This window comes from Nicotiana tabacum, chromosome 15 (assembly GCF_000715075.1).
Source record: "Nicotiana tabacum cultivar K326 chromosome 15, ASM71507v2, whole genome shotgun sequence".
In the NCBI taxonomy this organism is placed as follows: domain Eukaryota; kingdom Viridiplantae; phylum Streptophyta; class Magnoliopsida; order Solanales; family Solanaceae; genus Nicotiana; species Nicotiana tabacum.
In genome coordinates, this window is record NC_134094.1 from 116,463,819 (window position 1) to 116,482,339 (window position 18,521).

The window sequence follows — 18,521 nt, forward strand, 5'->3', positions numbered from 1 at the left end:
GACTCATCATGTCAGAATTTCGCTACAGACTTATGGGTAGGCCGGTACCCTGTCCCATTTGATGTCTAATACTCTTAGAGGCTTTGTAGACAGAGGTTCATTTTGTACAGTATGTCAGAGGCCTTGACGGCCCATATGTATTCATGTTTTAAGAAAGATGGTTCATTGATACAGTGTTTCCCACTGATAGTTATACATTACGAGTTGTGGCTATGAATAATAGAGGTATATACAATCGGCCACACCCATCTCAGTTATGCCCTATAGGAGCTAACATATATGGTTTAAGAGAAGGACGGTATATCAGGATCTTGCTGGGGTTAGAGTAACCCAGAATGGTGGATGGATTGTTTGCGTTAGTTAACTTTTCCAAATGGTATTGCAAATGTGCTAATAGATTTCCTTGTAAGATACCCAGATGGTGCATTCTAGAATAGTACATCTAGATATGAATACTAGAATGTTCCAAGACAGGCACTGGAATCCAGGAAAGGATAAATATTATCTTAGTGTGGCTCCCATCCCTAGTAGACAGAGAATGTTAGGCAACCCGAAGAGCCAGTGGATGGAGCAAAGGGGAGCTAAAAGCAAAATAATGTCTTGTTAAAGTTTTCAGAATAAAGTGATAGACAGAAATGTTAGCAGGGAAATAAGAAGAGAGTTAATGAAGCTTTATGAGTGAGATGTGATACATGGATGACAAAGGTAGATAAAAATAAATGACAGTATTATAGAGTTTATAGTCAAGGGAAGGAAAAGATGAGAGGTGACATGCCTTGAGACAACAAAAGAGTATAGGCTATAAAGTCATATCCTCATTTCGAGAAATAAGTTCGTGACTCTAACGTGATTACCAGAAGAAAAAGTTATACCCTAGAGTAATAGAAATTAGTATGGGTTGGTGAACAAGATAAACTAAACATGAATTAGGGACTGAGTGATTTGATAATGGTCGGCATCATGAGAATTTTATATTGCATTCCGGCGATAATAGAATGGACAACAGAAGAAGATTCATGAGAAATTCAGAGAAAGGTCATTCAGGAAAACGCTTCCCTACAATAAACAATGTGAGCAAAGTTAAGCTTAAGGGACTATGTGTGCCACTTACACTAAGTGTCACCCTCGGGAGTAAGGAATTTTGTTATCCTTGGTATAGAAGAATTACCGCAAGGCGAGTAAGGGTCATCAATGATGTGAAAAGATGCCAAAGATGAAGAGGTAAAATATCTATAGGTAGATTGTCATAGCTCTGACTCTTAGTACTCCAATATGGAGTGATGTGGTATTAAGACAGAGTTAAGTGGTTCTAGTAACTATGGAGTGGTAAAAGAAAAATGCGATAAAAATGAGAAAGGGATGAGATTGCACTTACTCAAATCCTATTGATATGATACAATTCCAGAACATTATGCAAGCACGACGTCAAGGAAAGGAAGTAAGGGTTCCTGCCCAAGATGTTTTTGATAAATAAGGAGCCAGTGCGAGACGTAAGTTAAGACAAAGGAAATAACCCAAGAAAGATTACACGGAGTATTGACATGAGAATGGGCCAACGAGTAGTTAGTAGTTGATTCAGGAAGGGCCTAGTTATGGCTAGATAAGAGGATACAGACAAATCAATAGATCATGCAAGATAAATAGAGTGAACCCCAACATGGGAAATTCAGTTTCGCAGATATGACATCGTGACCTTGAGAAATATTCAGATAGGAGTTGGCGTAGTTAAAGATACCATATGGTATTATGGAAATTAAAGAGAGTCCCACTGGAAAGACAGTCAAAACTTCAGTTCAGAAGCAACCATACGAGCACATGAGTGTGGAGGTAAGTAACTAAGGATTATTACAAGTGAGAAAGAACATCAAGAATTCTGTCGGGTAAATGATGCAATAAGTTCATAGCTTTACAAGAGCCAGAAGGTCTCCCTAAGTACTACAACGACTGACTAGCTAAGGAAATAAGGAAGAAGGATTCAACCTAAGCACAGTGACCTAAAGAGGAAATGGTCGTGTAACAACAGTCTCACAACAACATTGCATGCACTCCATAAGAAATTGGCACCTATCGTGGCTAATGAATGGGAAGAAGAAAAAAAATCAAAAAAATCAAAAGGTGATCTTCAAGATCATATGGGTTATATGGAATTCCAATATGTGTGGGCACTAAGATAACGCAAGTATTCATGCAACAAGTGGCAAAACGACCAGGAAAAGTAATTGCTTACATTTAAAGAAAGCTGAGAAGGAATGAAAGGAATTATTCGATCAATGATCCAGATTTAGTTACGTTATAAACGCACTTAAGATTTTGAAATATTATCCATGTAGCATATATGTTGAAATAAAGAATTAAGTCCAGATCATAGACAAAGGATTGAATTGTTAGAAAATTGTATCATGGGTATTCCATAGGGCCCAATAAACGGTAAAGTAATAACTAATACCATGAGCCGCAGATCAAAAGATAGCTTAAGCCAACATAAAGGTTGATCAGAGGAAACTAAAGAGTTTACATCAACTAAGTAAATCGGGAGTTTGATTGTTGGACCAAGAAAATTATGAACATCGTGATTGAGAATATTACATAATCACTCTTAATATAAGAGATACAAGAGAGACAATACAATATCCATATTTTATAACGGCTCTACGATAAAGACAATTAGAAGAGTACCAGCCGCATAAGAAGTCAGTATGAAGCTCTCACCGAATCATGTAAAGAGGTGCAAGTATTATAATAGAAGTTCAAGTTGTGAATGTGAATTATACCTATATGGAAGGGAGGTCATGAAAGAGATAGAAGATGTGATGCGATACTTTAAGGTAAGTAAGGTAAAGGTGAACAATGTACGAGATACTCAAATGCAGAAGGTTGTGAATATCCCATACTTCGGATAGAAGGCTAGAAGCACGAGGATTCAATATCCAGGAATGATAGCGGCATCGTCAGTGGCATATCTTCCAGCCTATGGTTTCTAGGTATTGAGAGGTCTAGTTAAGAGAGTAAAAGAAGAGTTAGAGTTGATGTGATGTCTCGCTTGATGTTCCAGAAAAGCAAAAGGAAATCGGTCGCAAGCTAAAGTATGATAGAACAACAAGGTTTTAGAAAGACATGAGTAAAGATAAGAAAGGGCAAGTGAGAAGGTGAGAAAATGGATAAAGTCCTCGGGATTAAGCCCGTGAAAACAAGGGAGCTGGTGGTTTCTCTAAGTTATAGAAAGCTCAGTATAACCTGAATGAACTCAAAGGAGTCTAAGCCTAGTAGCATTTAGAAGATATGGAATGATGCCCTGGTAGTAGAATAAGGGTGTAATTGTGATAGATAAAGGATGACGTTTGGGACTAGGGGGAGTAATGATTTCATGAATTGTACAGGATTAAAATACCCACGTAAGGCGAATCACATTGGGATGACTATGATATGAAATAGGGTTATGGAAGTACAGTATCGCCCCCAAGTGGATCAGGAAAATCACTTCAAATGTTCCACGATGCAACGTAAGCCCTAGTGGTAATGTATTACGTAAGAAGTTTCAAGTTATCAATGGAAGATTGTAGATCAACATTGAGGTGAATCAACAATGGATGGATAAAAGTTAAAAAGTACGAGATGAGATTGGGCCATCAGTCTTAAGATGAAGAGTAATGAAAAAGCATTAAAAGACTTAGCTTTATGCATATAGGATAAGCAACGAGAGTAACCTGGAGTTTGGTATCAGACCTCAGTAATGATAAATCAAAGTAATAGTTATGGTATAGTATGGCCTACTTAGATGTAGTAAAGCTAATGACGCCCAGATGGACAGCTTGACATAATTTTGTATATGCTCACAAAGTGAGGCCTAAAGATAGGCTAAAAGCTGGAGGAAAGAGGAGGGAAGAGTCGCATAGGCGCACATACAAAGTTAGAGTCATACAGGCTGCATGATAGAAGGTAGCAACAATTATGAGATTAGAAAGATTCCGACTACAAGTCGTGGTGTGAGAAAGAGGCTTAAAGGGGGGAATGCCATGGCCTTTGGATTTATTCAAAGAACAGTTGCCTAAATGGCAAGGAGAATATTAAAGTATTCGCAAGAGCTATGGGTTATGAGAATGATAAGTGCATCAGTCAACATTCGAGGACGAATGTTCCAAAGAAGGGAATGATGTTACATCCCGCAGTATTACATCGATGTTACGCTCCGCAGTATTATATTACGATGATGTTATACCCTGTAGTATTGTACGTTGAAAATTGTCGTAAGATAATTGACCTCAGTTCAAGGACAGGATTATTTGGAGCTTATAAGTATTATGCTACTTCAAACAAGTGATAAGTAAATTTGTGAAGGTGAGAGGGTAAGCGAATTGAAGAAAATGAGTTTTCGTCGAAGTTTGACATTATGAAATAAAATACGGTCCAAGTTATAATACCCAGTATTTATGGACTAGTGCCATACAAGGTACCACATGACCATAATAGTAATGTATATGAAGTGTATTAAAAGTGAGTAGTATTTTAAGTAAATTTGAGATAATTCTTCATTATGTGAATATTTGGTTAATCATGGATTTTGGTGGAAGATTAACAAGGTGATTAAGGAATTTTGGATAAAGACTAAAGGGCCCCAACGTGGAAGCCCATAAAGTCTTGATCAAAGCCTAATATGTGACTCTTAAGTGCATAAAATAAGTGGCACATTTGGAGAATTTATGTGGCCTAGTCATCACAAAAATGTGGGGGCCGCACCCAAAAGATTAAAGAGATCTCTTTAATTCATTTTGAGTCTCTACAATTCAAAGAAGGTTTCAGCAAGAACAATTCCATCCAAGATCATATATGATAGTAACGTAAGTTACTTCAATTCATACGATAATTCTTAGCATAATAGCAACAACATTTTGCGATTCTAAGGGAGTACAGTGCAATCTTTCTCAAGAATATCATATGGATTTTTCCCTACTTCGATCCGCCATTACGTGATTTGTCACAATTAACGTATGTTAGAGGGTGTGTCAAGAGAATCGGCTCAGGTATGTTAAGGCTATCACTTCGTTCTTTTTGGAATGATCCATATGATATAAACGAAACGGGCAAATGCATAACTTTCATAAATGACTCTATTCATAGAAATACTAGGGGTGTTTATATTTTTGATTCCCCATGTGAATTATTATTATATATTTTGTTCATGGGTCTCAAAAAAATACGTATTTGATAAAGTTTAGCCGAAAGGTATATTGAATTTTATGGCATTCCGAGAAAATCTTATTAACGTATTTCTTACGCATTTCATGTATTTATACATGTACATCGACCCATAACCAGATGGCGTTATATACGCATATATATGTATATTATATTGATATGGGATATCGGTAAAGGTTGCGGCGTTATATACGCACCACCACCTGATCAGCTGGTATACGTTGATGATTTGCCCACAGTGGCCGAGATGATATGATGGGATGCCCTCAGAGGCTTGATGATGTTATGAACACATGTACCTATGCACGACATGACATTCATACGCATATGCATGACACTATAAGTATTTCATGATTTACAGAGTTATCCAGGCTTATAGGTTGAGTCATTTACTCCATGTTTCTTTCATGACTTTTATATACTTAATTTTGTGCCTTACATACTCGGTACATTATTCGTACTGACGTCCATATGTTGGGGACGTTGCATTCATGCCTGTAGGTATATACAATCAGTTTGACGAGCCCTCATAGTAAACGAGGTTAGTATTCAGTAAAGGATCGGTAAGACTCCACCTCATTCGGAGTGCAGCCGAGTCCATGAGTAATCATGTCAGGATTTTTCTACAGACTTATGGGTAGGCCGGTACCTTGTCCCATTTGATGTCTAATACTCTTAGAGGCTTTGTAGACAGAGGTTCATTTTGTACAGTATGTCAGAGGCCTTGACGGCCCATATGTATTCATGTTTTAAGAAAGATGGTTCATTGATACAATGATTTCCCATTTATAGTTATATATTACGAGTTGTGGCCATGTTGGCCCAGATACCAGTGATAGTACAATAAGAAAGATATGATACATTGGTACTCGATTAAGTAAGGTACCGGGTGCCCGTCGCGGCCTATTGGTTTGGGTCGTGACAAGAATTTAGCTCGGATTGAGGTAAGTAACATTTTCAAACTTGGTTCTGAGAGTTCGAAACCCCGAATTATGTGTTATTTGAATAGATTGAGGTGACGCATAAGTCAAGTGGCGGGCGTGCAGGTGTGCCCCATGAGAATTGTGACTTGTTTGACTTCATGGCACCGTATAGTGGTTTGATCTTGTTGATATTCGTGTTTTCATTATGTGATAAAGTAATTGAACTGTCACTCATGCTAGATATTATGTCTAGGCTTTATGTCGGTACTGTTGGGACCCATAGTGGTTGTTTCTTGTTGTTATCTTACTGATCTTATTTATATTTCATACTCAGTCGTGTTCATTCATTTCATATCTCATCATAGTCTCTGTTGTTATTTATTGATGCATCATATTATTGTTTTTGGGCTAGTATCATGACATTGTGAGCCCGTGAGAGAGAGACTGGAGAGATTGATGACTGAGTGAGACCGAGTGCCTGATTATGAGTGACATTTATGGGATCGGGATGCATGTCGTAGTGGTTATACTGATATTTGATAGCGCTTGGGCTAAAGGAGCCCCTCCGGAGTCTGCACACACCCCCAGTGAGCGCGGTTGATATTATACGGAGATAGATCTTCTCCACAAGGCTGGATTGGCCTTCCTCGGTACTGGGTGACTTATAGTCAGTGATATATATGTTCTAGGATGGATCTTCCCTGGGCCGTATGGGCCATATACAATACCGAGTGGTTGAGTATTTGAGAGTGTGAACCTGGAGATAGATCTTCTCCACAAGGCTAGATTGGCCTTCCTCGGTACTGGGTGACTTACAATCAGTGATGTATATGTTCCGGGATTGGATCTTCCCTGGGCTGTATGGGCCATATAGAGTACCGATTGGTTGAGCATTTGAGAGTGTGAGCACATGACGCTGACAACATGGTGCATCACATACAGCATGTGCATTAGCATGTAGAGATAGTAAAGCCATATTCTTTACACTGTTCGAATCTACTGTACTTTATTGTTTTGAGATGCCCATTTAATTTGAAAGCATGCCTACGTTTCTGCACTGTTATTTTCTATATTGAACTATGCCGGTTGAGTTCGTCACTACTTTCAACCCATAGTTTAGGTTTGTTACTTACTGAGTTGGTTGTACTCACGCTACACCCTGCACCTCGTGTGCAGATCCAGGTGCTTCTGGTTACGGCGGCTGCTGATTGAGGAGATAGGATCTCGGAGACTATCGAGGTAGCTGTATGGCATTTGCAGGCCTTGACTCTCCTTTATTATCTTTATTTGTACTTCCGTTTTTACTCTTTAGACATTGTAGTAGATTGTATTCTGACATAAATGCTCATGTACTTGGTGACACCTCGATTTTGGGATAGATTGTATTGTGTTGCGGGTTTATTTCGGTTTTAAAAAGGTTTTTCTTAAATATTAAATTGTTTCTACCTATATTTTAAAGCTTTTACTGTGTTGAGATAGTTGAGTAGCGGCTTGCCTAGTTCCATGATAGGCGCCATCACGACGGTTGGTTTTTGGGTCATGGCAAGTAGCTTCACTTTAGGTATTATGACTTGTACGTGTGATCGGAATTGAATTTCGGGAAGTTCAGAGTTGATTCAGATAGAAACTTCAAATTTCGAAAGCTTTAAGTTGGAAGAATTGATCAAGGTTTGAATTTTGAGTAAACGACCTCGGAATCAGGATTTGAAGGTTCCAATAGGTTCGTATGGTGATTTCGGACTTGGGCGTATGTTCGGGTTGAGTATCGGGTGGTCCATAAGCATTTTGGCGCTTATTATGGAAGGTTGGCATTTTGAAGGTTTAAGAATTTCATAAGTTTGGTTTGAAGTGGATTTTGATGTTATCGATGTCCGTTTGAGGTTTCAAGCCTTGGAATAGGTTCGTATTGTGATTTGTGACTTGTGCATAAAATTTGAAGTTATTCCGGATTGATTTGGTACGTTTCGGCACAGGATATAGAATTTGGAAATTTGAAAATTTATAAGTTGATTCGAAGCGCGATTTGTAATTTCAAAATTGTTTGGCGTGATTTGAGGCCTTGACTAAGTTCGTATTGCATTTTGAGACGTGTCGGTATATTTGGTTAAGGTCCGTGGGGCCTTGGGTGGATTCCGGATGGTTAACGGATCAATTTTTGGACTAAGGAAATGCTGGGATTTTTCTGGTTTTGCGGATGTTAGGTCGCAGAAGAGAAATCGCAGAAGCGAGAATCGCATAGCAGAAGCGGAAAATGGAACGCTTCTGCGGCCTCGCAGAAGCAACGGAGTGGTCATATAAGCGAGCTGGAGCGCAGAGGCGACTTTGGCTTCGCACCTGTTGTTGCGCAGAAGCGGGAAGGAGTCTGCAGGTGCGATGGGGATACTGACCAGTGGACTTCGGAGATGCGCATTTGTGGTCGCAGAAGCGACGTCGCAGATGCAAAGATTCTGTCTGCAGAAGTGAAACTTGGCAGAACATAAGGGATCGAACTTGGTCATTTCGTCATTTTCGTTTGGGATTTTGGTGCTCGGTTTTTGGGCAATTTTGAGGAGTTTTCATCATACAACACAAGGTAAGTAATTTCCCACTTGTTGTGAGCTAAATGTAAGGTTTATATGTGGATTTGAGAAAAATTTCGGAAAATTGTGGGATTTTGGTAGGAAACCTAGAATTGATCATTTTGGATTTTGACCACGATCTTGGAAATGGAATTAGGAATAAGTTATATATTTAAGTTCGTAATGTTATGGGTAAAGTTTATCTTCAAAATATTTTGGAATCCGAGCGCATGGGCCCAGGGTTGACTTTGTTGGCTTTTGAGCGGAGTTGGGAATCATTATAAATTATTAAATTATACGTATTGGGGTATATTTTGATTGGTTTGCACGTTGTTTGACTAGTTTTGGAATGATGGCCATCAGTTCGAGTTGTTAGAGAGACGTTGGAGTCAGTTAGGGAACTTCAGAGCGATGTATGTCTCATGTCTAACCTTATGAGGGGGAAACTACCCCATGGGTAATGTATTTGATATGTGCTACTTGTTGCGGGGGCTACGTACGCACGAGGTGACGAGAGTCCGTATGTAGCTAGATTCATGTTATGTCCGGGTAGACTTAGGTTCCCGCCATGCTATAGCTGCACTATTTGAGTTACCCTCTGCCTATTAAATTCCTTTATTTTACGTTACAACTTGAGACTAGACTTGCGTAGAGTTATAAACTTGCTATTGTAGAGATTTGACGAGCTTCATGATTAGCCGCGGAATAATTGTGCTCCCCTTACGAATTTCTCTCGTGCTATGCATTTTCATCGAAAGGTTTTCCTTAAAATTTATAACTCACACGTTTATTCGTGAGTGGGGTCAAGGACCTGTTAAAGCTTCTTATTCTAGTGGGATCGGGCCGTTCGTCTCGGCAATATCATACTCTCATGGGAGCGGGTCATTCACCTTGACAATATAATAGATACATCTATGGTTCGTGCCGTTCGATCCTCGGCAGTGCACATATTATGATGGGATCGGTCCGTACGCCTCAGCATCTCTTTAAAACTACTCTTATGGAATTGTGCGTAATATTTGACATGAAGCCAGCGTATCTGTGAGTTTTCCTAATTTGAATTGTGACGAGCTATCTAGTGAGGTCCATTATATATATACTCCGGTTGAGGAGGTAACTACTAATTTAGATCTTGAGTTTATTGTTGAGAGGAGGATTGTACCATGTATTTATACATGTTTATTTTGTTTATTTACTCTCCCTCACATTTGTTTACTTTTACTGTATCTGTCTTATTGAACCTCTAGTAAGTGTCGTTGTCGATCCCTCGTCACTACTTCTCTAGGGTTAGGCTAGATACTTACTGGGTATGCGTTGATTTACGTGCTCGTGCTACACTTGCTGCACTTATTGTGCATGTATATATATGTTTCTGGTAGTCCTCTGGGTGCAGAGGCACGACTTTTGCGGGGACTTTACGGTGGGCTGCATTTCTTTGTTACGATCCGCAGCATACAGAGCCTGCATCATAATTATTTATTTTTTCCGTCTAACTTGTATTCCAGACGGTTGTTGTATTATTATTGTTCTCCTTAGTAGATACTCATGCACTTGTGACACTGGGTTTTGGGGTTTCTACTAGTTGTTCATTATTGTAGTTCATGTAATTATTAACATTTCACCTTGAAAATTATATTCTTATACAGGAATTGGAAAATAAAATCATGGGTTTTGCATGAGTACCAGCTTTTATACTATTTGATTAATGGGAATTATGATTTTAAAGTTATCAAAATGAGTAATTAAGTTGATCGAGCACTGTTGGATTGCCTGACGGCGGCAATAGGCACCATCACGACCTATGGTGGATTTTAGGCCGTGACACATTACATGTATATGTTGCATGAATAGTTCTTTTCCCATCGAAATTTGTTATTCAAGGTGCATGAATATATGTGTGTAGTGCGTTTGAAATTTTCATATTAAATGGTTATATACAATTGACTAAAAATAATAATTTTCTTTCTATCTGAGTTGGTTTTGTTTTTTTTTTTGGATTGTATAAGTCTTGCATTATATAATATACTTTGCATTATATATTGAATGCAGTCTGAATTTTATTATTCAATATTAATTGACTTATTATGATCTATTTAATATTGTATATCTCAACTCCACTATGACTTCATGTATTTTGTCGTATAACTTGTTAAAAATTTCCTTTGGTACTGATAAGACATTAATTTGATGGATGCCATGTATGTACCATTTGCTATAAGGAATTTAATTTCGATTTTTGAGCAAAATAAGAGATGGATATTCTAAATAAGAGCTTCATAAATATTATATCTCTTGTGGTACATGGATGCATGACCTTGTTATTGTTAATGTTGATCTCCTGAACTGAACAATATTAGTCTACCTCATAAGTGAAAATGTTCTTCCAAATTTAGTGAAACTTATCTATGCACTTACGTCTAAGTCATAATTATCTGGATAGGATTTTAGTTGGTCAATGATGAACTTAAGGTTCATTGAAAGAAGAGGCACTACCAACTTATGGATCCTGTTTAGAAGGAAATATGACTAAGTGACATTTCTACTCCAAAGGAAAGAAAGCAGGTGATAAGTTAGAACTAATCCATTTTTGATTGTATTGTTTAATGAATATATAGGCAAGAGGTGGTTTTGAGTATTTTTATGACATTCATAAATGATTACTCGGACTATGAATATATTTATTTGATGCACCATAAGTCTAAATGTTTTGAATAATTTCAGAATTTTAAGGCTTGATACGGAGAAACACCATAAAAATATATTAAATTACTATGATCTGATCATAGGTGGCTAGCACATCTCTACAAAGCTTATTAGTTACTTATCAAAATAGAAGATTATATCTCAATTGTCTACATGGATACTCCATAATAGAGTGGTGTAGTAGAGAGAAGAAATAGGACTCTTACGGAGATGTTTAGATTAACACTGAGTTATTCTGATTTGTTTCTTTTTTCGTTATGGATATGTCTTAGAAACTGCAATTACATTCTGATTTTAATTCTTTCTAAGTCAGTATCTTGGACCCCATAGAACTGTGGACTTAATGTAAGTCCGGTCTACAGCAAGTTCGGATATGGAATTGTCCAATATATATATACTGAAAGGAAAAACAAATAAGATAAAATCAAGGATGAATGTTTACGCGTTTATTGGATATCCAAGGGAACGAAAGGAGGTTTATTTTATTTTCATAAAGAAAAGAAGGTAATTGTTAGTACAAATACCAGTTCTCTATAATAGGATTATTTAATAAATTATGTTTTTAGAAGTAAACTAGTTTAACAGGAACTAAGCAAAGAAATAACAAATGAATCATCTGAAAATTCAAACGCTCAAGAACATACAACTCTATATGTCGGAATTGATGTTCCATTGCATTTAGTAGTGTGAGAAACTCTAATAGACAACAAGAAATTTACTACCTCCAAGTAGTGGGAGTGATATTGAGCGGAGAACACTACAAGAAGAAGTCATTAATATTTCAATACCGTAAGGTAATGAAGATAATATTAGTAGTACTTCGTCGTAGTCGAAGAATGGTAAGGAAAATCATAGTTTGGTATGTACTCTTGGGAGAGTTTCATAACAAGATCCCTGAAGAGTTCAATACCAAACTTATACACTAAAGATTAAATCATCGGTTGTTATAAGTATAAAGATCATGTTCACAATCTCGTTTTCCATATTTTTGCTAATATATTATCTAATATATAATATTATCACGTTTGAATATGGCTTTTTATTAACTTGGCACTTTGTTTAATATCATTATCCACTACTATCCTTTAATATAATATTATATATATATATATATATATATATATATATATATATATATATATAGATAGATAATTTTTTATATTTTTAATAAATATTCTTTAATTTTTAAAATATTTCTTGGAATTTTAAATTGTTTAAATTTGTTAATGTATTTGTAAGTATTGTATATTTTGTCTATTTTACTTTCTAATCCAATTCTTATTATGAACATTATCATATTATCTCTAAATTATTTTATTTATTTAATATTTTTAATCATTTATCTTATCTATTAGACTTTAGTTATGTGATCTTATCCATAGCGCGACCTTTCTTATCATACTTAAGAAAACTCATCTCAAATTAAGAACTTTTTTTTCTTTATGATAAAAATTTTAATTTTTCTTTTTCCATATTTGTTCTTTATTTTTGCTATTATATTATTCAATACTTAATATTATTACATTGTCATGTTATTTTTTATTACTAGCTTGTTTGAATTAAATTTTTATTTTTTCCACACTTATTTTAATATAATACAAATAAAAATTAAAAATTATTCAAAAGTAACTTTGAATCTATTGCTCATATTCAAATTTATGATTTTCTTATCTGTAATGACCCGACCTATTATTTTGAGCATTTGCACTTCGCTCGGTAGTTTGAGGGATTGAGTAGATCCGTATGATGTATTATGACTTGTTCGAATCATCGGTTTTCGTTTTCAGGTTAATCAGAATCAATTTGGAAGAATGAATTTCACGATTTAAGCTTTAATTTGGAAAAATTGACCAAGTTTAACTTTTATGAATTTGACCATGGAACGAAGTTTTGAGGGATCTGTTAGGTTCGGATGGTGATTTTGGACTTGGGCGTATGCCCAAATTTGCATTTGGATATTTCTAGAAAGATTCGGCGTTATCGGCGAAAGTTAAAAATTTAAAGGTCTGGAAAGTTTATAAGTTTTACTGGGAGTTGACTTTGATGATATCACATTTGAATTATGGTTATGGGAATTAGAATAGCTTTGTTATGTCATTTGGGACTTGTGTGCAAAATCTGGGTTCATTTGATATCTTCCCTGGGCTGGATTGGCCATATACGGTACTGAGTGACTGTGCGCGAGTTGTCATTTATATTTGGGCTGAATATGCCATGTATATCGCCGAGTGCCTGAGTGTGCTGAATATTGAGCGTGATGAGTGGAAATATGAGACAGTGAGATTGAGTACTCTAAGAGTGTGAGTACATGAGTTCATCAATGTGCTGCATTGCATTAGACATGCATACTTGATATGTAGGCATAAAGAAGTATTTTCCCTCATGCCATCTAACTATGAAATTTCTTATCTGTTGTTAACGTTTTTGAGAAAAATTACATATTTCAGACTTACTCATATTTCCGGCGATTTGGGCAAAAGGTTTGAGTTTTACTATTATACTTGGAAAGAAAATGTTTATTTTCCAGAATTGTATACGAGCTTGGCATTTATTTATTGAGTCATTTCTTGTACCATCTTTATTAATTGTTATGAACTGTTGTTGGTTTATTATTGGAGTTGGACTCTGACCTTTGTCCCAGCTTGTCACTACTTTTAACCTAAGGTTAGGTTTGTCACTTATTAAGTACATGGGGTCGGTTGTACTCATATTATAGTTCTGCACCTTGTGTGCAGATGTTGGATGTTGATGTTGCTAGCACGGTGGGAGCTAAATTTGAAGATGTACGTGCATTCCAGTTATAACTGCCTCTTGTTCATGGTAGCCCCAGACTTATAAAAATCTGTTTATGTATATTTGGTCAGATGATGTATTTATTTCATACTATTTTTGAAAATTCTAAATCTTAGAAACTCATGATTTGTACTATCAGTCCTTGGGAATTCTTGTATAAAAGCAGTTTTATTATCATTTCTTTCTTGAAAAATCTCATTAATTTGGATAGTTGTTAATTGGCTTACCTAGCGGGTTGGGTTAGGTTCCATCACAACTAGTTGGATTTTGGGTCGTGACAAGTTGGTATCAGAGCTCTAGGTTCATAGGTTCTACAAGTAATGAGCAAGTGTCTAGTAGAGTCTTGCGGATCGGTATGATGACGTCCATACCTATCTTCGAGAGGCTACAGGCCATTTAGGATAAAACTTCTCATCTTTCTTTCCTTATCGTGCGGCATTGATTCAGCTTGAAACATAACTTTTTGAATTCCCTCCATGCATTCGTGTGCGCATGTGAGCACTCGATATCAGTTGTGCATCGCCGGCTTATGATTCCATGGATGAGGAGTGAGATGTTATTTCTATGTGCTGATGATGGGCCAGTCTAGAGGTTTTGAGGCCGGGTTATGATATGACTGTAGCTTGAGCATGGGGATATCAGTTGTGTGAGCACGTGCTTTTGGACTTATAAGTCTGATAGTGTCCCTATTAATGGAATTTGTGGCTTGATGAGTGGTTCGATGACCATATGATGAGTATGATGTGACTGCAAGATATGTTCAGATGATTTGAATGTGACATATAGTCTCGAGTTATGAGTGTGTTGAAAGATTTTTCATGATGATTAATTGTGGAACGAAGTAGACTGTAACGACCTGACCGGTCATTTTACTTTCTAGAGCCCGTTTTCCTAAATAAGACTTCTCGTACTTGCTTTTACTAATTTATGACTTGCGGGGATAGTTGGTTCGGGATTTAGAAGAGTTTGGGTTGAAATCGGAACATTTAGTTCCTTAAGGTTGGCTTGAAAGGTCAAGTTTGACTTTGGTCAACATATTTAGTAAACGGCCTCGGAATCAGGATTTAACGGTTTCAATAGATTCGTGTGATGATTTCGGACTTGGGCATATATTCGGTTCGGGTTTTTGGGGACCCGGGAGCGTTTCGGCGCCTAATAGTGAAAGTTGGTTCTTGAAGGTTTTTGAAGTTCTTTAAATTTGGTTTGGAGTAGGTTTTGGTGATACCGAGGTCCGAATGGAATTTTGAGACCAGGAATAGTTTCGTAATATCATTTAAGACTTGCACACAAAATTTGGTGTCAATCCGAGTAGTCTAAGTATGATTCGACATATTCGGAGCGATTTAGAAACTTGAAGTTCAAAGTTTGATTCAATTTGGTTTTGGGGTGTGATTCTTGGTTTTGTTGTTGTTTTATGCATTTAGAGAGTTCGAGCAAGTCCGTATTATATTAATAGACTGGTTGGAGTAGTTGGACGGGGTCCCGAGGGGCTCGGGTGCATTGCGGACCGCCCAGAGTTGAGTTGAAACACATCGGATTTCTGCTTCTGGTTTCCTTCTTCGCGAACGCGATCAGACCCTCGCATTTGCGATGAAGGATTTGGGGTACTGTGGGCTGGGGAGATTTTGCCCTTCGCGTTCGCATGCGTAGGATCACGTTCGTGGAGGTCTGGGCCCTCTAGCCTTCACGTGACTTGGTCCGTGTTCATGTAGAAGAGGCAGAGCTGGGTGGTCGTTGTTCGTTCTTCGCGTTCGCGAAGAAGCCCTCGCGTTCGCGTAGGGTAGGCCAAGAGAGCCTCCGCATTTGCGTTGCTCCTGTCGCGTTCGAGCTGGGTAAATTTTCCTGGCCTGGGCCGTTTGCCTTCACGATCGCGAGACCTCTTCCGCGATCGCGAAGAATACAGACCTGGGCAGAAACTTTTAAAAACGGGACTTAAGCTATTTTATCTCATATTTTCCATTGTTGGGCGATTCCTGGAGCTCTTAGAGAGGGGATTTCACTTAGCACTTTGAGGTAAGTAATTTCTACATAATGTGAGTTAAATACATAGTTTAAGGGTAGATTATAACATGTAAATTAGTGAAAATCATGGGTTTAGGTGAAAACCTATATTTTTGATAAAAATGAGATTTAACCACGAAATGCGTTATGAAATTTAGTAAAAATCATATATTTATGTTCCTAAGGTTATGGGTAACAACTTTCTTTAGAAACTTCTGGAATCCGGGCACGTGGGCCAGGGGTGAATTTTATGAATGTTGCAATTTATGTTGGGTAATCACTTAAATGGTGGAATTATGAACTTTTGAGCATAGATTGATTAGTTTATGTAATGTTTGACTAGTTTCAAGTCATTTGGCATCAAATTTGGAGGTTTGAGCGCGTTCTTGAATTGGGAAGTAGACTTTGAGGCGAGGTAAGTCTCCTTTCTAATCTTGTAAGAGGGAATTAACCCCATAGGTGAATTAAATAAATGTCTGTACGTAATTGTGGGGGCTACGTACGTATGAGGTGACGAGAGTCCGTACGTAGCTACTATTATGCTATTGTCCTGGTAGTCTAGGACCCGTATCATGCTATACTTGGAATGTTTGTGCCCTTACTTGCTAATATAATCACTTAGTCATGATAGAAATTGATAAAAGAATTGTATAAGGTTAAATTAACTTACTTGAAGGTTTGTATGAGATACTTGACTGTAAATGAGAAACTTGTATTTTCTTGAAAATAATTGTTATTTGTGGATCGGGCCGAGCGCCTCGGTAGTAAATAGATGCATCTATGGTTCGTGCCAAGCTTGCCTTGAAACTTATAAATAATGATATTGCCTCCTCGGCCTGAGTTAAATTGCACATGCTAATTACTTAGAAATTCTCCATGATTTATTCTGCTTAAATGCCTTGAAATGTAAGTTGCTAAATTGTATTACCGAAATTTATGTTATAATTATGAAAGGACTTATCTCTTACTGTTGTTGAACTGACAGTATCATTCATGATATCCATGTTTAGCATAGTACTTTAATTATATTATTATTGGCCTAGTAAGTGTCAAGTCGACCCCTCGTCACTACTTCTTCGAGGTTAGGCGGGATACTTACTGGGTACATATTGTTTATGTACTCATACTACACTTCTGTACTTAATTGTACAGGATCTGAGGCTGGTGCATCTAGTTACCCGCCTGGCACGCATACTTGATCTTGGACCGAGACTTCACGATAAGCTGCCCCTTCTAAGCCATTCAGCAGCATGCCAGAGTTTCTCTTTTGTTTTTTTTTCCTGTTTATTCTCTTTCAGACAGTAGGATAGTCATCTTTTGTATATCCTACTAGTTACCCACATACTTTGACACCAGATCTTGGCACGTATTAGTAGACTTTGGTTTTTGGGTTGTAATTCAATAGTTATAACTGCTTCGAGAGGTCTTGCGGATCGGTGCAGAGACGTCCGTACTTATCTTCGAGAGGCTATGGGGTGTTAGGAAACTACTCATTTTTCATCTCCTATCATGCAATTGACGGTATACTAAATTTCCTTCTTCTACTCTCTCACAGATGGTGATGACGCATACAGTGGACATTCCAGACCCGGAGGGGCTACTCCCCCCGTTGCTAGAGGCCGAGGTAGAGGCCGGGGGAGGGAACCGGCTAGAGGTAAGGGACGAGGGCGTCCCAGAGTTGCCCTAGTAGCACCACCAGCGGATACAGTGGAGGATCCTATTATTGAGGAGCAGGGCGAGGCGCCCACAGCAGAGCCAGTCCCGGTAGATTTCATGACGGCACCGGGCTTTCAGGAGGTCATGGGGCGTATGCTACGATTCATGGATTCTATGACCCAGGCTGGTTTATTTCCAGCAGACCCAGCCACATCTCAGGAGGGAGGGGGAGCACAGACCACTACTGCCCAGGCTCCCGGGCATGCGGCTGCAGTGTATCAGACTCTGGGTACATTACCTGCGAACGGGGCAAAGCCAGTTGTAGCAATCGCACCTAAGCTTAGACCGACTGCGGACGGCAATCCACAGAAGTTATTGGACAGGTAGACTAGGTTACACCCTCCTATCTTCGGAGGCGAGCGTCATGAGAATGCCCCGGATTTTATTGATAGGTGCAGGGATAGACTACACAACATGACGATACTCGAGTCTCATGGGGTTGACTTTACTACTATCCAGCTGGATGGTAGGGCCCGTAGATGGTGTCAGTCTTATCTTCTTGGCAGACCAGCGGGCTCTCCTCCCATGACTTGGATCCAGTTCACACAGCGTTTCCTGGATAGGTATATTCCACCCTCCAAGAGGGAAGAGTTGCGGTATCCATTTGAGCAGCTTGAGCACGGTCAGATGTTAG